Source organism: Heptranchias perlo, chromosome 4 (assembly GCF_035084215.1).
Source record: "Heptranchias perlo isolate sHepPer1 chromosome 4, sHepPer1.hap1, whole genome shotgun sequence".
In the NCBI taxonomy this organism is placed as follows: Eukaryota; Metazoa; Chordata; class Chondrichthyes; order Hexanchiformes; family Hexanchidae; genus Heptranchias; species Heptranchias perlo.
In genome coordinates, this window is record NC_090328.1 from 107,785,826 (window position 1) to 107,809,155 (window position 23,330).

General features: G+C 43.2%; 1 long non-coding RNA gene across 1 annotated transcript in view; it reads right to left on the minus strand.

Moving 5' to 3' along the window:
- Positions 1-238: 238 nt before the first annotated feature.
- LOC137320580 (uncharacterized) overlaps positions 239-23,330 on the minus strand; it is a 33,009-nt gene continuing 9,917 nt past the window's right edge. The window contains exons 2-3 of the long non-coding RNA XR_010962592.1: positions 926-1,059; positions 239-625 (exon numbers count right to left, since the gene is read on the minus strand). This is a non-coding gene — a long non-coding RNA (uncharacterized lncRNA). The remainder of the gene's footprint in view (positions 626-925; positions 1,060-23,330) is intronic.

The following is a 23,330-nucleotide window of genomic DNA, read 5'->3' on the forward strand; positions in this document are numbered from 1 at the left end:
AGTCTTTTTGAGAAGGAAAGAGAAAATAACCACCAAAAATGCAGTTATTGCCAGCCTGACCACTTCCTGTCCACCTCAAGCCTCCCTCCTGCCTAGCCATAACTGAAGCAGATTTTGAAATAGCGATTGACTACTTCATGTAATCATATTAAATTGGCATATTCTGATTTAAGAAGCAACTCTAACCAAAGGCTCCCTAAAAAACTATTCAAGATCCAAACAAAAAAAACTAGTTAAAATTGAAGTGGTGAAAGAAAACGTCCCTTTGACAGCTGCCTTCTGCATGCAGCATACCTTTACGCCTGCTGTGAATGTGTGGAAAAACCATTGGGTGTCACTAGCACTCGAAGATCTGTGTAAAAAAGTTTCTCCTGTTATCTGTGCTAAATCACTTACATTTAGTTTTAAATCTATGTCTTCTCAATCTAGATCCCTCAAACACTGGAAACAATCTGTTTCTATCTACTCTTCGTAATTTTAACACTTCTATCAAATCATCCCATAATCTTCGTTGTTCTGATGAAAGCAGCCCCAGTTTTTCAAATCTCTCTTCATAATTGAATTTCCTCATGTAGGACCCTTTTCACGTTTGTGTCTTTTCCCTTCTGTTCCATGCTGCATTCTCCTACAAGCAGAAAAATTAGGTTGAAATGCTGGAAGTGTCAGGAGCACATAAGAGATCATTCAACTGTTTGGCCCAAAACTCTTTGTGAGTGTTAGTAGATGTACATGCATCATACATTGTTAGAGAGATTTTTTTGAGTGAAGCCCCTTTAAAAATGCCAACGTGCCAACAATTTCAGGTGAAGTTGTTGCAATATGTGCCCTGCTGCACAATAGGCAAGCATGGTAAACATTCAAAGGACTCTAATCTGAGTGGAAGAAACACTTCAGCTGTGCATACTTTAATGATGCGTTGCCTTACCTTGGCTGTTCTTATCAGGTTTGCAAATTTATTTTTTGGAAACAATTCCTTTGGATGCTGGATGCAGCTTTGTGGTGTGCCAACTTCACCCAGGTATTCTGGACCATCTCTTCTGTAAAGCCACATTGTCACATCTGTAATTTTAAGCGAGTGTTATGGACCTGTTAGCACCAAAAAGATCCCCCCTCCTTTAAATAGTTCTGCAGGCCTTTAGTGCCTTCAGCAGCACTGGAAATCCTGTTGCTGAAAGTGCGAGCTGACAATCGCCAGGAGATTACATGCTGGGAATTGGCTGGGAACATGCAATGTGACCTGACCCCAGAGAGTTTGTTGGGGTCAACCAACTCAGGCAGGCCCAAACTGAATGTTCCTGCTGCCTTAACGGCTAGATATGTGCCCCCATTGTGAATCTCCATTATCACCAGTTACAACCTATTAAAGCCATACAAATCCAGAAAGCCACAGCAAAATGTTTTCTATTTTTAAAAGGCATTGAGTTCCATTTTAATTTTACAACGATATTTCTGCATGAGTTTTTACCTTGGCATCACTACATTTAAGCTGCTGTTTGAGCCATTCCCCAAACCTTCATTTCACAGAGTTGAGGGGGTGTTTGTGAGCTTTCGTCGTTTCTATAATTTATCAGAAGGCAGATTTGTGCATAAAAAGAGATGGGAAAGTGCTGGATATTGGATCTTGCAGATAAAATATTGATGTAGAGCGGCATGCAAGGAGGGTGATTAGATTGTGGAGATTGGTTACGATTTTAATGAAGGACAAATGTACAGGGGCCTTCCTGTAACCAATTAATTAAGTTAGGTGCAACATGGGCAAGGTTTTTAGACTAGTAACTTAGCAGAGAAAAGGTTGATTGGTAATTTTTACCCCAGCACAAGAACCAGGTGCCTTCGAGGCACCCAGGCTGCAGGAACAAGAATGGACGTCAGGCAGGGAAAATACACAAAGATAAAGTGCAAGTGCAGAGAATAAAAAGGGCTGACAGGAAAACAAGGAAAAAGAATGAGGTAGTAAAGGAGGACTGATGTAACAGTCACAGCGGAGAGAAATCAGGAATGTTCAGAGAATGGGGTGACAGCAGAGACAAAAGGAAACTGGGAGGATAAACGAGTGACAGATCCAGGAGTAAATGGGGTCACAAAAGGGAGGGGAGTCAGTTCCTCATTGTTCTGAACATTGCGTGTTTTTATATCAAAGCATTTATCAATCCTAAGAAGCTAGCAATACATAATTAAAACAATTTACTCAAAACTTAGTTATGAGTCTGAAAATGCCATGGACCCACTGAGGGGGCAGAAGTGAGGTGGCACTCGACTTCCACCTGCCCACTTAGCTGGGCCACTGACCCTGTTGCAAATACAGGGAAGAAGATCATTAGAACATTTAGGGCAAGCATCCACACTGTAGATACCCACCCCACCGTGAGGGCAGAACTTGGACCAGCACCCTGCCACTCCGAAAGAGGGCATCCAAAGCCAGAATCAGGCTGACAATAAGTCATTTCTAAAATATTTTTGAAATTCCCCTCAAAGAACAGAGAGACAACTAAGTAAAGGTAATCAATCCCAAAAGGATCAACTACCTTTGTTTCCTGCATTGATTGGACCTTTTAAAGCCCGGAACGGGACCTACACCTGCTCTCCAGGCATGCCCCCAGAGCAATGTAACCAGAGTAGCCTTAGAAGCAACCCTCCCGCCCCAGAAAACACAATTTGACAGAGAACTTAAGGAATCTGGTGGATCCAGTTTCTTACCTGAATTGTGGTCTCCCCTGCCAGAATTGCACAGCAATTCTGCTGCCCCTCTCTCCCCCCTCAACTGCTGACAAGAATTTCTACCCTATAATCCTTTACCTGTGAATGACCAAATAGTCTTTATCTCAGATTTTTAGGAACAGTAAATGGTCAGCTATTGAGAGCCAAAGTTAGTAACAACTTGAAGGCCACTTAACGTCAGCTGAAGACTTGTCATCACATCAGAAGGTAACAGACCAGAAGGGCAGGTCTGAATTTATGCTCAATTCTACTTCAAAGCTCCAACAGAACAAACATCCATGACATGTCTTGAGAACTCAGAGGAGACATGATTAAACAAGACGCTTTGGAACAAAAAAAACAAAGTGATTCTGGGGCTATTGGAGACACAGGTTGACACTTCCAGAGGGCACCTGAATCCTGCTGCATTGTTCGACTCAATGTTTAATCTGTTGAATCAGATGAAATATGTTGTATGTTTTGGTCTCACAATGTTTAATAATTGGCAGTTATTTATTCTACTACTGTAGAATTTGTCCGCTGGCTGGGGAGTTTAGGACTAGGGGACACAGCCGAAAAATTAGAGCCAGGGCTTTCAGGAGTGAAGTTAGGAAACACTTCCACACGCAAAGGTGGTAGAAGTTTGGAACTTTCTTTCGTAAATGGCAGTTGATTCTAGCTCAATTGTTCATTTTAAATCTGAGATTGATAGATTTTGTTAACCAAAAGTATTAAAGGATATGAGGCTAAGGCGGGTATATGGAGTTCGGTCACAGGTCAGCCATGATCTCATTGATTGGCGGAACAGGTTCGCTGGGCTAACTGGTCTACTCCTGTTCCTATGTTCCTACTGTCAATTCCAGACACATTTCCACTATTCACTAATTGCAGCAAAATCATACATGATACTCATGTATAATTTCCACTGATAGTCAACAGAGGAAATTGTCCCCTGGTGTATATTTTTAAGTTGATCACAGCTAGAGCTGTGCCATTATAATCCTATTAGTTGAGTTTCATGTATGATTAAGTTGATATGTGTGTTATTATAATATGCCACATAAGTAAGTTAAATAAAACAGTTTATTTTTTCAAAGTGTGTCATGCCCAGTCCTTGAAATCTGTAAGGTCAGTTAAAGATAATTGATAACCTTTATCTGTGCTGAAGAGTGACCTCTTGGCCAACTGGGTGCTTACGAGTCATGGTTTACAACTTTGCCAAAAGTGACTCATTCTAAACAAAGGGCTTAAAATCCTCGGCCCCCCTCCAGTGTGCCAGCACTGCTGCACCTGACCTTGCCAGATTACCCAGGATCAATCTATTTGCCTGCCATTAGCAGGCATCTGTGCCAATGTGGATGCATCTCATGTGTGTGCTAGAGCAGGTGTGGGAAATGCAACGCCAGTTAACTGCTTGAGGGGGGTTACTGGCAACCCCATTCCTCCCAAAAGTGCAGAAAACAGCAATGATCAGCCCCCTTTATAAAAGGGCCAACTAGGGAAAAATGTTGCCTCCATTTCCAGGGTCTTCCAGGCCAGTTCCCCAGCCTGGAGACCATAGTAGGTCCCACGTCTGCTCTTAACCTGACACAAACACTGGGTTCATTTTGAAATCCAGGTCACTGGAAGGGAAGGAGGCCAGGGCCAAGGAAATTCCCAGCATGGGAAATCCTCCTGTTGGTCCATCTCCCAATGATAAAATAGGTTGGAGATTCACCCGCCCCAGGGCCTCTTGGAGATTAGCTGGCTGGGTTGAGACCTGGCATATCTGGGTCACCCCTAATTTTGCACAGCCACTGCTCCACTCCTGGCCAACTTATGCTCTGGCTCTAAGGAAATTTGGAACTTCAATTTCCATTACATTTTTTCCTACAAGCAGTTGAAGGAAGCTTATGCTATTAGGCAAAGTTAAGTTATAGTGCTAGAGATCCCAGCAGAGAACTGTTGTGGCATAGCAATAACTTATGATGGGCTCCAGGAGAAGCTAAATGGAAAGTATTAGTAAAAGTCTATGAGGAAAGCAGCAGTAGGGAATTAATTAGAATCAAATCAAACATGGGGTTGAGACTGAATTTCTGGGGAAGCAGCAGCATTGTGTATTTTTAATTAATTTATGTGGGAATTAATTTATCATAGTATAAAGGGTAAACTGATGGTTGGACTGGCAGGGTACTTCTGAGAGGCAGCTTATTAAGGGATGTCAAACCAATTGATTTATTAGCCTTGTAATGGGGGCAAATAACCAATTGGGAATCCTATGAGGATTTTGGGTTGGCGTGTTTATTTATTCACATTCACATTGGTATTTATTGATTGAAATGATTTATTCCTTAATTTTCTGAAGTGTGAGAGGAAGGGGATCACATATCGTAAAGTAAAAGGGAATATCTGGTATAAAGCTAAACAAGAATTAAGATTGAACATGCTCCATACTATAATAGCAAGCCAGCCGGAAGGGCTAATTAACCTCAAATAACTGGCAGGCTGGATTGTAATCAGAAGATAGGTCCAGGATATTGTAGCAGCCTGGATGGATACTACAAGTAAGGTCCAATATACCGTGAGACCAGAGGACAACCACAAGCACTGCTCAATATGTTTCAAGGTACAGTAACAGTTGAGAGGTTACATCTGTACATCCAGATTCTGAGACATCCTATGGATGCTCAATGAACACAATGGAAATCAGGCAAGTCTCATCAGGTTGAAAAAAGGTTATGAATAGAAGAGTTAGAATAATTGAGTCATGTAGGACGTGCTACAATTCCAAGACAGTACCAAGAATGGACCAGGCATATGTCAGGCATGCATCCCATGGAAAGAGGTAACATAGGTTTCCTCGGTGCCTCAAGAAGAATGTGTAGCTGAGCCATGCAAATCAAAATGATCACGGATCTGTACTAAATCAACTGATCTCAGCTGAGGTGAGGTAGAGATGCTTCAGTGAGGTATAAGATGGCTTCGGTGCCCCTGGGGCGAAGGGGAAATTGAAAGTGTGGATGTCAAGTGAAGACATTGGATGTCATTTGCAAACTATAATCTGCCATGGCTCATTAATGTAAATTATAATTTTAGACTGCTATCTGGGAATTTGCATGTGATTAACTGCATGGGGTCACAGAATAATTGCAGAGCTTGGTCCTGATGTTTTACTCATCTCCTTTAGTAGAGTAAATGAATAAAGAGCAAATGGTGAACAGGAAAAGCCCATTTAACCAATTGAATCTGTTCCTCTCAATATGCACAATTTGTACTGTCTTAGATCTCCACATTTCATTTTCATAGGGAATGATCCAATAACAGGTGGGCCGGAAATGTTTGGAATAGTGAAGCATTTGGAAAAACTGTATGAATTGCTCCATCCTATTAACTTCAGTTAAGCCCTGTGTACCCGATAGTCAACATCTTTTAAAACAACATTCATTCATTGCTTCTCGATCAACATTCTTTTCATCAGTACTGAATGTGAATTGCTGTTAACTTTTCTAGTTGCTGCATTCCTTCATCTGCTGTTTGATAGCTTGTTCATTTCTTTTTTGAATGATTTAACCTAATCTGGGTATGGTAGTGTAATAGTTATGTTATAGCATTCCAGAAGTGTGAATTAAAAATTCAGAGAATATGAGTTCAAATCCCACCATGGTAATTTGAGAATTTGAATTCAGTTTAAAAAAATTAAAAGCTAGTAAAACTGGCCCAACTTTTGGCATAAAATCCCAACTGGTTCACTAATGACCTTAAGGGAACGAAACCTGCCATCCTTACCATGTGACTCCCATCCCTCACTAAGGTGGTTGACAATTAACTGTCTTCTGAAGTAGCCTAGCAAGCCACTCAGTTGTATCAAACTGCAACCAACGGTTCAAGAAGCAGGCCCACCACCACCTTTTCAGGACAACTAGAGATGGGTGATTAATGCCAGCCTTGCAAGCGATGCCCATATCCCAGGAATGAATTAAAAAATTGGCACTCACTGTACTTAATAGCTAGAATTATAGAATCATAGAATGGTTACAGCACAGAAGAAGGTCATTCGGCCCGTCGAGCCCATGCCGGCTCTCTGTAAGAGCAACCCAGTTAGTCCCACACTCCGCCCTTTTCCTGTAGCCCTGCAAATTTTTTTCTTTCAAGTACTTATCCAATTCCCTTTTCAAAGCCATAATTGAATCTGTCTCAACCACCCCCTCAGGCAGAGCATTCCAGATCATAACCACTCACTGCATAAAAAAGGTTTTCCTCATGTCGCCTTTGGTTTGCCAATCATCTTAAATATGTTTTCCTCTGGCTCTCAACCCTTCCGCCAGTGGGAACAGTTTCTCTCTATCTATTCTGTCCAGACCCCGCATGATTTTGAACACATCTATCAAATCTCCTCTCAACCTTCTCTGCTCTAAGGGCAACAATCCCAGCTTCTCCAATCTATCCACATAACTGAAGTCCTTCATCCCTGGAATCATTCTAGTAAATCTTTTCTGCACCCTCTCTAAGGCCTTCACCTCCTTCCTAAAGAGTGGTGCTCCGAATTGGACACAATACTCCAGCTGTGGCTGAACCAATGTTTTATAAAGGTGCAACATAACTTCCTTGCTTTTGTACTCTATACCTCTATTTATAAAGCCCAGGATCACGTATGCTTTTTTAACCGCTTTCTCAACCTGCGCTGCCACCTTCAACGATTTGTGCACATATACCCTCAGGTCTCTCCGTTCCTGCACCCCCTTTAGAATTGTACCCTTTAGTTTATATTGCCTCTCCTCATTCTTCCTACCAAAATGTATCACTTTGCACTATTCTGCATTGAATTTCATCTGCCATATGTCTACCTATTCCACCAGCCTGTCTATATCCTCTTGAAGTCCATCACTATCCTCCTCACTGTTCACTACAATTCCAAGTTTTGTGTCATCTACAAATTTCGAAATTGTGCCCTGTACACCCAAGTCCAAGTCATTGATATATATCAATATATTAATATAGGGGTAATATATTAATATAGAAACACCACTGTACACCTCCCTCCAGTCCGAAAAACAACCGTTCACCACTACTTTTTGTTTCCTGTCACTTAGTCAATTTCATATCCATGCTGCCACTGCCCCTTTTATTCCTTGGACTTCAACATTGCTGACAAGCCTATTACGTGGCACTTTATTAAACGTCTTTTGCAAGTCCATATACACCACATCAACTGCATTCCCTTCATCGACCCTCTCTGTTACCTCATCAAAAAACTCAATCAACTTAGTTAAACACGATTTGCCTTTAACAAATCTGTGCTGGCTTTCCTTAATTAATCCACACTTGTCCAAGTGACTGTTAATTTTGTCCTGGATTATCGCTTCCAAAACTTTCCCCACCACTTAGGTTAAAATGACTGTTCTGTAGTTGCTGGGTTTACCTTATGCCCTTTTTTGAACAAGGGTGTAACATTTGCAATTCTCCAGTCCTCTGGCACCACCCCTATATCTAAGGATGATTGGAAGATTATGGCCAGTACCTCTGCAATTTCCACCCTTACTTCCCTCAGCAACCTAGGATGCATCCCATACAGACCTGGTGACTTAAGTACAGCCAGCCTTTCTAGTACCTCCTCTTTATCAATTTTTAGCCCATCCAGTATTTCAACTACCTCCTCTTTTACTGTGACTTGTGAAGTGAATGAAGTGAAAGAATAAATAAGAAAGGGGAATTGCTGTTATGTAGTGTACACCAAAGTTTTGAAATAGTGTATGGTAATAGCGCACTTACTTTGCATAAATATACTTTGGTAAATTCCTTTTCATCTGTTTACCAATTAAACAGCAGGATAATGTTAATCTCATTAAATAACAATATTGAAAATATCATCACAATTTTGTTACAAACACAGTGATGAAGACAAAGCTTCTTTAAATATGCATTTAATTTGGTACAATGTTCACTACTCCACACATGTCACTCAAAATAAATATAAACTGGGACTGTATGGTGCTGCTCTGATGAATTTATGAAGACACCATTTTAAAACATCAAACACATCTTCTGTTATGCAATCTGGTTCCACAGATAGCCTGTTAATTGGCCAAATTAGCTGTCAATCGCAATAAATCTCACCGATGGCTTTGTGAAAAATAAGATTATTCAGAGATGATTGCTTTTAGGACTTATGAAAAATAATAACAAAGCATTGTTAATCTCTGGCATGATGGAATTTTCTTGCTTTTTTTAACACAAAAATCGACCATGATACAGAAAATATGATCAGAGTTGAGTTTAGTTTTATTTTTCAACTATCACATTCTCTCTGAGGAAGCTTTATAGTTCATCCACTATCATCCCATTCCATCATCCCCTTCACATAAAGGCACAACCAGGTAATATCTTGTGGGTAAGAGTCACCGGAATGATTCACCCCTACAATCTGAGTTTTGCTTTGAATCTCCACAGCGATGAGCTAAGATTACATATTAAACTCGGCACAATTACTCAAGGTACCGAGATCTCATTGCAACCCTCCGTAAAGAAAGGGTTCAAAAAGCTAACTGACCTTCTCACATACCATACTTTCTTTTGTTCTTAACACCAAATGACAGGCACAATATCATGTTGTCTTCCATCTTGAATTTCCTGTCTAAAATCCATGCATGGGTCCCCTTAGTGAATTTGCTACAAATCCATTAAAGATTTATTGACTTACAGAGATGATGAAGGAAACTAAAATCCTCATGCACTATATAATGATATCATTAGATCCAGCCCAATATCCAACTTGTTTGATGGATTACTCCTCAAAACCCTTTGAGTGAGTTCAGTTGATGCCTACTAAAAAATTCTGAAGCTATCATGGTTCCAGACAGATAGATGAACGGAAACAATGATTACAATACTTCAATTCCCTCCAGGAAGAGGATAATGAAATATGCATGCTCTAAGAATGGATATTGTATTATTTGCTATACTTTTGGCATCAAAGTAATACTGGAACGAGTGAAATTTGAAAGAGTTGTTGTGCTGCTGACAGTCAAAATTCATGATTAAAGTAACTATGTAATGCGTTCTAATTTGACAAACCCACATCAGTGCAGAGATTTGAGCTGAGTAATTAGTTTCTCTATATTTATAATGAAACACATCTCTGATTATTGATTAACTGGCAAATAAGTGTTTAGTGTTTATTCAAAATGTGATGGATCGCTTGGCTTTTTAATTAAAACTGCAAGGACTTTCCAGTTATTCAACCCTACCCTATAAGGAGTCTCCAGTCTGGTGATTTGTGGTACACGCAGTGTGAAGGATAGTGCACATGCATAATATGTGTACAAAAAGACAGTGGGTAAAGATACATAATCTCCAGACTTTGAGTTCAAATTTGAAAATTTTGAAAGTCTAAATTTACGCCATTCACATAGTTGTATCTGAATCTAGATTTGCCACTTTTTGAATTGGATTTTACTGGTAAAGCTATTACCTCTCTACCCAACTATCGAAGATTGTGTGAATTCGACATTAGCAAGATGAGAAATATGTATCTGAGTTGCTGTAGCTCCAGTCATGAAAGGCAGTCTCTACACAGCATAGGCGAAATGACAAGGCACATATTTAGATGAACCTTTTAGGTCCATACATCTGTATATTGCTTAAAAGAAACAGGTAAGTGAATTAATTGGGATTTATCTATGGCTAAATTGCACTCCCAACATTACAGGTCACATTTAAAATAAACCATTAATAATTCAGTTTTTTAATTCTTGAACCCAGAACATATGTCAATATTCTGAAAAATAATCTGAATTGATGAAGAAGTTCAACATAGAGATCACTAACCGCCTCTTGATCAGCCAGGCTTGATGCAATATGTATTAGGTTATGAGAAATCTCTAACTTGCTTGATACCCCAGTACAACTTCTCCAATAATATTTGCACTCCCAGAAACTACTAAAGAAAGAACTTGCATTTATATTGCAGCTTTCATGACCTCAGGACAACCTGAAGCATTTCAGAGCTAATTAATATATTTTAAAGTGCATTCACTGTTGTTTCATGGATAAATGCAACAGTCAATTTGTGCACAGTAAAGTCCGGCAAACAGTAAATCAGGTAAAGGACCAGTTAATCTGTTTTTCAGTAGGCAATAATTGTTGCCAAATCACAAGGAGAAGTCCCCTGGTCTTCTTCAAGTAGTGCTGTGGGATCTTTTACGTCCACCTGAACAGGTTAATCTGTGTTTGGTGAAGGATAAATTTGGCAAGGACAGCAGGAGAACTTTCCTGCAATGACCCCCGATCCTGACATCCCCCGCCCCCGTTACTGACCCCGATCCCCCCCCCCATGACTGATGCCCCGGGGCCCCCATGCCAACCCATGCTCCGTGTCAACCCATGCCAACCTATGCCAACCTATGCCCCATGCTGACCCATGCCCCATCTGCCCCCATGCCAACCTATGCCCACCCAGGTCCCCCATGCCCACCTATGCCCCCGCCCATCCATACAAACAAAGACTTACCTGAAGACTTACCTGAACACGTCCTCTCCCTGACTGGTCTCCCGTCCGACTGAGGCCAACCTGTCAATCAGGCCGATCAGTCGGATGGCAAACCAACAACAAAAAAATAAAAGACGTCCTTACATCAAAATTGTAAGGACTTCCGGGAAACCCGTACTTCTGGGTTTCCCATCCGCAATTTGGATCCCCCCACCCCCTTCCCGGCTTGGGGTCAAAATCATGCCCAATGTCTCAGCTACATCCAGCAGTTGACACTTAGCTGGTGGACAAGATTTTATTTAACCCTGAAATCAATGTAGAGTATTGGCATATGAACATTTAACAAGTTTGTCTGAAATTATTTTAGTGGAGGCGTTAATCCGTTTATTTTAAATAGGTTGACACTTCCACTAAAATAGTGGAGAGAGGAATTTCAGACAAACATTGTTTAGCATTCATATACTCGCATCCCACAGCATAATTTCAGGGCCCTATTGCATTAAAAAGTCTTCCCCAACATTATTACTAAATTACCCCATCAACTAAAGACAAGTACGAAAACAGAGAAACAGGTAAGCATCATCAATAGAATCTATTTATCTGCCAGTAATATTATAAAAGCTGTACATTTGGTGTACATTTCCTGTCTGTCAAACTTTAAGGGGGTAATTTTAACCTACTTTGCCTGGCAGGAAATGACAGGATCAGATCAGCTGCTTGTTTTACATTCCGTCAGTTTCCTGTCAGGCGGCTTAGGTTAAAATTACCTCCTACATGTCATACTCAAATCTCAGTGTCACACTTTAAGAAAAGTATAATGAAAAAAATTTGCAGGAACACAAACTACCAGAGCCAGAATGTAGGAAGCCTCTAAATTGACCTCTGTATTAACTCAGCCAATGTTTACTTAACAGAAATTAGACTTTACAGCCTTAAAGAGAAAAATAACTATGCTTTGGCACAAAATAATACATGCCCCCGTGCGTAAAAATGATGTTGTAGATCAGCTGCCCATTACAGCAACCGTCCAATTTTCATTTTCACAAATGGGGTTTTATCGAGTGGCCAATCCACAATGCCAGTTTGAAGACACATCGGAAATCTACCCCTTTACATAGTACAATGTTCCTATCCTCACAACACAGCACAACCTCTGACTTACCATGTGCAACACTACAGGAGATTCACCTTTATATATGAAAAATGATACATCTGAACATGTCAATGTTACACTCCAGTCATTACACTCCAGATGTCACACTTTGCTACTGGTGCAAAAACAATCTTAACAAGCTGCTTCTGAGCAGTAGCCTAACTCTGATGAGCAGTTTTCAATCTGTAAGATTCCCTGACCGAAGAACAATTAAACTCTGAGTGACCTCAACCTGCGTTTACTTAACAACAATAAGACTTTGCGGAATTAAAATGACATAACTTCATCTTATCAGAGTAATACTGTGTGCAAATGTGCTTATAGAACTGTGTACTATCCAATTTACTATGAGCAATGTCACAGAAGCTATATAAAAGTTTTGAGACAGTCACACTTCATATGTCAGACTTCAGGAGGTAAATTTTAACTCCCAAGAATGGGTGGGTTGTGGGCAGGTAAGAAATGAAAATTGTTGGTTTTGGTAGTGGGACCGAATCCCGGCTCCAATCCGTCGACTTTCGGGTTTGACCCAGATGCATCTGTGTGCGCGCTTCTGCCAATATTTAAAGGTCCAATTAACACTGTTGAAGCAGTTAAGTGGATTAAATTTTTGTGGTATTCAGCCAGACAAACGATATTTAGCTTTTCCTTAATGTGTCCTCCGTGGCCGCTGAAAGACGCCATGGAAATGGAGGCGAGTTGCAACCAGCGCCCATTTGGACCTTTAAACAAGTGATTAATACATGTGAACAACAGGTGAGTTTTTGCAGCAGGGCAATCAGTTCTCTCAGGCAAACCTTTGGCTAGGAGTTCTTTGTGTTCAGACTGAGATTTCTTTGTTCACACTCAGAATTCTTACATATTTACATACTTACCTACAGCAGTCACATCACCGCCAGATCCGTCATTGAACAAGCCATAGGAATTCTCAAGATGTGCTTCATGTGCCTGGATGGATCTGGGGGAGCCCTTCAGTACTCACCGGTGAGGGCGTGTAGAATCAAAATCTATTGTTGCACTGGCTCTTTAAATAGTGGGTTTTAAATCGCATCATGCGGGTGCACAGTACGCCCGCTGCGCAGCTTCAAGACGCGAAGCCCAGAAGTAGAATTGAGTCACGATCGCTCAAAAGCACGCACAAAATTTTTTTCCAAGTTTCCCACCCACTTATTGACCCCCAGCTGAGATCCCACCTCATTGTTAAAATTTACCTCCAGATGTCATGCTTCAAAATGTAACTTATATAAAAGAAAGGCCAATTATATCACACTAAGGTTAACGAGGTTAATTGCTGCTGTTGAGGGAAGTTTACAGATTGATCTTGAGCCAAAAATTTACAAGCATCTGGCAATCTGCAAGCTTCTATCACCGAAGTAATTAACCTGTATTTGACTTTAGGATGTTTACAGCAATGTGACTTTGCAGCTTTAGAGGTTTAGGCCAGATTAACACAGCTCCAATTTAGCAGTACGATAATACATTATATGTTACATGGTATGGCACTCATGTCATTATGCAGTACAATAAGAAAGAAAGAACGTGCATTTAAAGAGTGCCTTTTAGGACCTTAGGATGTACCAAAGCGCTTTATAGCCAATGATATACTTTTGAAGTGTAGTCACTGCTGTACTGTAGGAAACGTTGTATCGATGAGTTAAATGACCAGAATGTCTGTTTTAGTGATTTCGGTTGAAGGATAAATATTGGCCAGAGTACCAGGGAGAATTCCCCGGCGCTTCATCGAATAGTGTCTGGGGATCTTCTACGTCCACCTGAGAGGGCAGACGGAGCCTCGGTTTAACGACTCATCCGAAAGACGGCACCTCTGACAGTGCAGTGCTCCCTCTATTCTGCACTGAAGTGTCAGTCTAGATTATCTGCTCAAATCTCTGCAATGGGACTTGAACCCACAACCTGACTCACAGATGAGAGTGCTACCACTGAGCCGAGGCTGACACTTGACAATATAGCCCAACACATAGTGACCAATGTTATGGGACATATGCTGCATTTTGTTTTGACTTTTTATTTGTTTTTCAACTGTTTTAAAGATGCAAGCCTGATAATTATTGCTGGTCATATTAGCAGGTGAACACAGGTATTAGCCCACTCATTTTAAATGGATTAATGCTTCCTCTAACGTGCCAGATAGAGAACTGAAATAGGAACTTGCATTTCTATAGCTCCTTTCACGTCCGAAGGACATCTCAAAGCGCTTGTGAGCCAATGAAGTACTTTGGAAGTGTAGTCACTGTTGTAATGTAACTGTGGGAAATGTAATAGGCCCATTTATACCACCATATAAAAACCCTTGTCCCAGAAGGGGAAGGATACTGAGCGATATTTACATCATGCCCAGGATTTATTTTGAAAATTATTCTTTTATACATTTGGGGACAAATGGCCCATTTACTAACCAATGCCATTTACAACCATTCTTTGCTTGCATTATAGTTTGGGTGATCACGATCTGATCAGTCAAAAACTGGACCAGACATTTAAAAAGCAGGGAGTGGAGGTGGTATGGGCTGGTGCTTGGGGTGGGGATCCCCTGGATAGTCCCCACCCATGGGATCTACCTGCCTTTCTTCCGCCACATTCCCAGGCCACGGGAGCCTTCTCCTCTTTGCCAGATTTTCCATGCATCCTCCCCTCTGCTATTCTGCTGCAACCATTTACACCTCCTCTGGACCCATCTTTTGTTTCTATACTTCTCTCATTATCACGTCCTTTTGCCTTGCACCATCATCCCTTTTGTCATTTAATCACTCCTGCCCTCCACCCTACCCTGGACCTCTCCCTTTTATACTTTCCCTGGAACCCTTTTCCCTGGTTTTGTACCTGCTTAAAAGCTGTTCATCTCTGATATCTTTCAGTTCTGACGAAAGGTCATCGACCTGAAACGTTAACTTTGTTTCTCTCTCCACAGATGCTGCCTGACCTGCTGAGGGTTTCCAGTATTTTCTGCTTTTATTTAAAAAACAAATGCAGGCATGTGTTGCACGTGGTAAAAGAGGGCTTATTGTACACGGGCAAAGCAGTGGGTTCTACATACACAAATATGAAACAGATTGTCATGGGTTAACACAACCTTTCTTATAAAACTCCAACATTGGTAAACCAGGCTGGTTTTCAATATTCACCATGTCTGATTATCAAAACCTGAAGCTGTAATATCCAACTCGAAACTGACAGTTGTTCACCCTAATTGCCGGACAAACATGGAAGCTGTGATTCTGTGGTGCCTCCCTTGCATGGACGAATGTTGATTTACATACATGCCTCATGATAGCCATTGTCAAGCTACACAACATAATTCACCTTCGGCCAAAGGCATGTCTAGTGCCATTGCTATTACTGCGAACCACGTTCTGCCATCAGCTCTAACACCCTTTGATTAAATAGGATTGTTTTTTGAAACACTTAACCTTATTTTTAAAAAACTTTTTATTTAAAGATTTTCATAATGTTCAAAATAGAATTGAGTTAACCATCAAGTCTTGCAAACCAAACCAATCAATATGAAAAAAAGAACATGACAGCTCCCAAATGGTCAGACCAGTAAACATGGGTCCCTTAGAAGCAGAGGCAGGAGAAAGTATAATGGGGAATAAGGAAATGGCAGAGATGTTAAACAAATATTTTGTATCTGTCTTCACAGTAGAAGGCAGAAAAACTATAGTGGGGATCCAAGTGTCTAATGAAAGTGAGGAACTTAAAGTATTTAAGATTAGTAAAGAAAAAGTACTGGAGAAATTAATGGGACTAAAAGCCGACAAATCCCTTGGACCTGATGGCTTACATCCTAGGGTTTTAAAAGAGACGGCTGCAGAGATAGTGGATGCATTGGTTTTGATCTTCCAGAATTCCCTAGATTCCAGAACAGTCCCCGTGGATTGGAAGGTAGCAAATGTAACCCCGCTATTCAAGAAAGGAGGAGAGAGAAAACAGGGAACTACAGGCCAGTTAGCCTGACATCAGTAGTAGGGAAAATGCTAAAATCTATTATTAAGGACGTAGTAACAGGACACTTAGAAAATCATAATATGATTATGCAGAGTCAACATGGTTTTATGATAAGGAAATCATGTTTGACAAATCTATTAGAGTATTTTAAGGGTATAACTAGCAGGGTAGATAAGGGTAAACCCTTATGTAGTATATTTGGATTTTTCAAAAGGCATTCGATATGTTCTTATGTTCTTAAAAGGGTGCAGAGACTGGAATGTGCAAGCCCTAACTTTTTGTGGTGAGTTTAATCCGTATCTACGACGTCAGTACAGGAACTTCACGCCGTTCAGTGCATTTGAATGGGGAGCCAGACGGCGTTTTCGCGTAGCTTATGGAGGGTCAGCACATCTCGGACAGCAACTACTGGATTTTCGTGTCCAACTCCACATGTGCACTCGACGGAAATTATTGTCCAATTTGCACATAAATAACGGTGACCGCTGTTAGACTCACCATTATTTTCACAGCAAAATCCGGCCCTCTAAAATCGAGTTACATCGAGTTACATCAAAACCAGAGCACAGAACCAGGCCATTCCATCCAACTGGTCTATACTGGCATGTATGCTCCACACGAGCCTCCTCCATCCCTACTTCATCTAACCCTATCAGGATACCCTTCTATTCCTTTCTTCCTCTTGTGCTTATCTAGCTTCCTCCTAAATGCATCTGTGCTATTTGCCTCAACTTGTGGCAATGCGTTCCACATTCTTACCACTCTTTGGGTAAAGAAGTGAATTCCCTATAGGATTTATTAGGAACTATTATATATTTATGACCTCTAATTTTGGAATTCCCCACAAGTGGAAACATTTTCTCTACATCTACCCTATCAAAGATTATCATCATCTTAGACCTCTATCAGGTCACCCCTCAGCTTTCTCTTTTCAAGAGAAAAGAGTCCCAGCCTGATCAGCCTTTCCTGATAAGGATAGAGGGGGTTAATTTCAATAACCCCTGAATCCGGGGGAGGGGGTCGCGATGCGCATCCCGATTCGTGCTGCAACCTCATTTCTGTGATTGCTGTGAGCAGCCAGCACTATCCGCGCCTTTGAGTGGCAGCACACACCAGCAGGAGGCCTGATATGGGGTGTGGCCAGCACTAGTTAAAGGCAGCCAGCACCTCTTATAAAGGGGAGGTGCACTGTCAATGGAAGCAGTACAGGAAGACAGGCAGAATGTCTGGTGTGGCAAGAGAGCATGCCCCGAGATTCTCCGACAGCACACTGGAGGCCTCAGTGGGGGGAATGGATGAACGGAGAGCCATCCTGTACCTGCAGGGCGGCAGGAGACCCTCCAGACACAGCTGCGGAGGCAGTGGGAGGAAATGGCCATGGAGGTGAATGCCAGGAGCATTGCACCATGCGTGTGGATGCAGTGCTGGAAAAAATTCAATGATTTGACACGAGTGGTCAAGGTGAGTGAATGCAAGTGTCAAGTGGCACATCCGACCAACTGCACCATTGTTCCACGCACGACACCCCCAGTCATCCACCCTCCAACAAACGCTGCACTTTGAATGCTGCATCTTACCCTAACATGATGCCACTCTTGCAAGCCACACACCCACTACTCACAGGTCCCACACACTAGAAGATATTTGACCATGACAGGCACATCACCCAAACATCTTGCAGGACACTCACTGACACACTTCCCTCTGCCTTGCAGGAAAAGGTTGCACATAACAGCCAGCAGCCCGAAAGACCAGAGGGAGAACAGGCATGCCTACACGTCCTCAGCCCCCTGGAGGAGACCATGCAGCGGACCACTGGGTGGATGTCGCTGTGGCCGTGACCACTGGTGCCGTTGGAGGTCATGACAAAGTGGGGTCTCTGCATGTGTAATCCTCCTTCTCATTTCCCACATCTCCCTCATCCCACAATCTTTTCTGACTCACGTGCCGCAGATGGTGTCAGCATGCGAGTCTTACTTCCTCCTCTCCCCGCTCCACAACTCAACTCGTCTCCCTTTGTCATTGCAGATACCCAAGAACTGGAGCCCGCACCGTCCGAGGACGAGGAGGAGCAGGACACTGACAATGAAGCCACACCGTCACTCGATCTGACACTCGCAGCCACCAGCTCAAAGACTTACACTGCATGTAGTGTAGAGGCTAGGAAAGAGAAGGGATCTGCATGTGGTGAGACAGTGGGCACAAGTGCGTAGCAGCCAGGGCAGAAGGAATGGATACCACAGGTGCCAGCTCGCCGGAGGGCGAGGTCGCACAATGGTTCTGCTGCCAAGGTGTCAGATGATGACATCGATGGGCCAGGCTACAGAAGACGGCTGATGGGCATACACCACCAAATGCTTGGTGCACTGGAAAGCCTGCCAGAAAGCCTGCACATAATGTCAAGGGGCATGGAGGAGTCCACCTCGAACTTGGCACAGGGCTTTGCACAGAGCTTGGAGCCCAACCTTACCCACATGGAACGGGTGGTCACCTCCATCAGCACACCTGTGGAACCCACCATGAAGCAGCGTCTAATGACCGATGTCGCGGTTTCCATTGCAGCACAAAGCGATGTCATCAAAGGACCACAATTCAGTTAGTTTTAGCATTATTATGGAAAAGGACAGAGTTAAATCAAGAGTAAATGTTTTAAATTGGGTGAAGGCAAATTTTACAGAACTAAAATTGATTTGGCAGAAGTGGACTGGACACAACTACTTGAGGAGAAATCAGTTACAAGCCAGTGGGAGGCACTAAAAATTAAATTCGACGGGTACAATGCAGACATGTTCCCTCAAAGAAAAAGGGTGGCACTGCCAAATTTAGAGCCTCCTGGTTGTCTAGAAATATATGGGGCAAGATAAAGCAGAAAAAGAAAGCTTATGACTGTCACAGAAAACTAAATACTGCAGAAAGCCTAGAGGAGTATAGAAAGTACAGGGATGACATAAAAAAGGAAATAAGGAAAGCAAAGAGAGGGCATGAAAAAGTATTAGTTAGTAAGATTAAAGAAAACCCAAAGATGTTTTATCAGTACATTAAGAACAAGAAGATAGCTAAGGAAAAGGTGGGACCTATCAGGATGATAAGGGTAACTTGTGTGCAGAAGCAGAGGATGTGGGTAGGGTTTTAAATGAATATTTTGTCTCCGTATTCACAAAGGGAAAGGATGATCCAGATGTAGTAGTTAAAGAGGAGAGGTGTGAAATATTGGATAAGGTAAACATAACGAGAGAAGAAGTACTAGAGGGACTGGAATCCTTGAAAGTTGTTAAGTCACCAGGGCCGGATGGATTGTTTCCTAGGCTATTGAAGGAAGCCAGGGAGGAAATAGTGGATGCTCTGAGGATCATTTTCCAATCCTCACTAGATACAGAGGAGGTACCGGAGGACTGGAAGACTGCAAACGTAGTACCATTGTTTAAAAAGGGTACAAGGGAAAGGCCAACTAATTATCGGCCGGTCAGTCTTACCTCGATAGTGGGCAAACTATTAGAATCAATACTGAAAGATAGGATACTTGGATACTATGTCACTTGGAAAGGCATGGTTTAATCAGGGATAATCAGCATGGATTGGTTCAGGGAAGGTCATGCCTTCCAAATCTGATTGATATCTTTGAGGAAGTGACAAAGAGGATTGATAAGGGGAGTGCAGTGGATGTTGTCTGCATGGATTTTAGTAAGGCATTTGACAAGGTCCCACATGGCAGACTGATCAGAATGGTAAAAGCCCATGGGATACAGGGAAATGTGGCGAATTGGATCCAAAATTGGCTCAGTAACAGGAAACAAAGGGTAAAAGTCGATGGATGTCTTTGCGAATGGAAATTCACAAATTTCCAGTGGTGTGCCACAGAGCTCAGTGTTGGGTCCCTTGCTGTTTGTGGTATATATTAATGAATTGAACTTGAATGTAGGGGGCATGATTGGCAAATTTGCAGACGACACAAAAATTGGCCGTGTAGTTGATAGTGAAGAGGATAGCTGTAGGCTCCAAGAAGATATCAATGGGTTGGTGGAGTGAGCAGAAAAGTGACAAATGGAATGCAACCCGGAGAAGTGTGAGGTAATGCACTTAGGGAGGGCAAATAGTAAAAGGGAATATGCAGTAAACGAGATTATATTGAGAGGGGTAGAGGAAGTGAGAGACCTTGGAATGCATGTGCACAGGTCCCTGAATGTGGCAGTACAGGTAGATAAGGTTGTGAAGAAGGCATACGGAATGTTCTCTGTTATTAGCCGAGGTATAGAATACAAAAGCAGGGATGTAATGATGGAACTGTATAAAACGCTGGTAAGGCCACAGCTGAAGTATTGTGCGCAGTTCTGGTCACCACATTACAGGAAGGACATAATTGCTCTGGAGAGAGTGCAGAGAAGATTTACAAGAATGTTGCCAGGGCTTGAAAATTGCAGCTACGAGGAGAGATTGGATCGGCTGGGGTTGTTTTCCTTGGAGCAGAGGAGTCTGAGGGGTGACTTGATTGAGGTGTACAAAATTATGAGGGGCCCAGATAGAGTAGACAGGAAGTACCTGTTTCCCCTAGTGGAGCATTCAAGAACTAGAGGGCATAGATTTAAGCTGATTGGCGGAAGGATTGGAGGGGACATCAGGAAAAACATTTCCACCCAGAGGATGGTGGGTGTATGAAATTCACTGCCCGAATTGGTGGTAGAGGCAGGGACCCTCAACTCTTTTAAAAAGTACCTGGACCTGCACCTAAAGTGCTGTAAGCTACAGGGCTACGGACCGGGTGCTGGAAGGTGGGATTAGAATGGGCACCTGGTGTTCTTCGAGCCGGCGCGGACACGATAGGCCGAATGTCCCCCTTCTGTGTTGTATCTTTTCTGTGGTTCTATGGTTCTATGGTCTGCATGCTTCAGATGAAGCTCAGACAGCTGCTTTAGAAGCACGGACTACTGCTATCATGGTTCTGGGTATCACTATGGAACGAGGCTTCCAGGGTGTCACGACAGTCCAGCAATCCGTTCTCCAGCTGATCGCCAGGAATGCGGAGGGGCCGTCCCGTGCAAGTGGTAGTGGTACCTTGGCAGTCAAACCTGCTGTCCTCTCTCTCCGGACGACAGCAATCCTGCTCCCACCCCTGCCACTCAGCCAGTGCCCTTGCTGTTGCCATTTTAGCCAGCCAGGCCAGACTGCTGCAGATGGTGCAGTTTGAAGCCGGGCCCTCCCAGTCCAGAGCTGCTTGAGATCGTCCCCCAGGGCCATCTGCACGCTCCTCAGCTGAAGGCCAACAGCCTTCCACCACCCATGCTGCAGCCACTGGGGATGCACCTCATGGGAGCACTAGGAAATACAAAGGCACACAAACAACAGGCACTGATGGAATGCGCAAGGGTGAACAGTGTAATGTTTAATACTGTAGTTAATGTGTAACGTTATAAATTTGTATGGAAAGTCGCAGTTGGTGGTGGTTTTTATTTATGCGATGTGCTGCAGGATGAAGCAATGTGTAATCATAAGGAGGGCGATTTAATGGTCATGTGGGAGAGGAAAGTGAGGAATGTAGGACTGTTGGTGACATGGGAGGTGTCATTGAGGCTACTGATATCGCTCACGAATAAGATGAACACGCAGAGCCCTGGCAGACACGGCCTGTCAACTTTATTGCCTCCTTGCGTCTTCCTCCACTTCTTCCTCCATCTCTTCCTCCTCCTCCTCGGCCTCTTCCTCTGCCTCTGGCTCAGGGTCTAGCCGGATAGGCGGTGGCGAGGGCTGCCCTCTTATAAGGGCGAGGTTGTGCAACATGCAGCATACCATGACGAATCGAAACACCCTCTCAGCTGAGTACTGCAGGGCTCCACCAGAATGGTCCAGGCAGTGGAAGCATTGCTTTAGGAGAGCTATGGTGTACTCGATCCGTGCGCCCACATTGCTCTTGTTGTATGCCTGCTCTGCACGTGTGCATGCATTCCTGACCAGTGTCATGAGCCACTTCATGTGGGGATAGCCCTTGTCACCCCCAGTAGCCAGCCTTTGACTTGCCGAGCCAATGTAAAGATAGTTGGGAAGTTGGACTGCCACACAGTGAAGGCTTCAAGACTGCTGCCAGGGTGGTGGGCATTGACCTCCATGATGCACCGCGTGTGGTCACACACCAGCTGCACAATGAGGGAGTGGAACCTCTTTCCATTCATGAAGATGGCCGAGTTGAGATGTGGAGCATTGCATGGCAATATGCGTGCAGTCAATGGCGCCCTGCATCATGGGGAAGCCTGCAATGCGAGCAAGCCCTCGTGCTCACTCGTTCTGCTTCTTTCTGTCAAGAGGGAACATGATGAACCTGTTGCGCAGCTCATGCAGTGCCTCCGTAACCTCCCTTATGCAGCAGTGCACTGCAAACTGCGTGATGATGCACATATCGCCAGCAGAGGCCTGAAAGGACCCAGAGCCTAAAGGTTCAGTGCCACGGTTACCTTTACAGCGACAGGCAATGCTGTCCATGCCCTGCTCTGAGGCTGCAGTTGTGGCTGCAGCAGTTGACATATCTCCGTCACAACCTCTTTGGTGAACCACAGCCATCGGATGCACTGATCTTTGCTCATGTTATGGTAAGAGTATTGTTCCCTGAAGGCCCTCATAGGATATGGTCACCTGCTCAGTGCCCTGCGCCTCCTCCTCCCTCTCCTCACAGCTTGAGCTGCTCTGTGTGGCCTCCCTGAATGCTCCCAGTCATATTCTATGCCCAGCAGGAGCTCTAGCAGGCCGCCCATGGTTGCCAGAAATCTTGTGCAGCACACTGTTGTAAGTGACACCAACAGTAATGCAGGATCTGCCATACCACTCTCTATATGCTATAGCAACTCTATCCAAATATAGGAAACTTCAACAAACACGTCCAAATGTACTAGCAGCCGAAAGCAATAATCCAGCTACTAACCTGCAACACCTGCATGATCCCTTTAAATCGCTTTGGTCGGGGGTCCTCCAGGCAATCTAAGATCTGTTCAGCTGTTCGTGGTTAAGACAATCCATTGGCTGCAGCATTGAGTGCCTAAATGGCATCAATCACTTTAAATCAGCGTC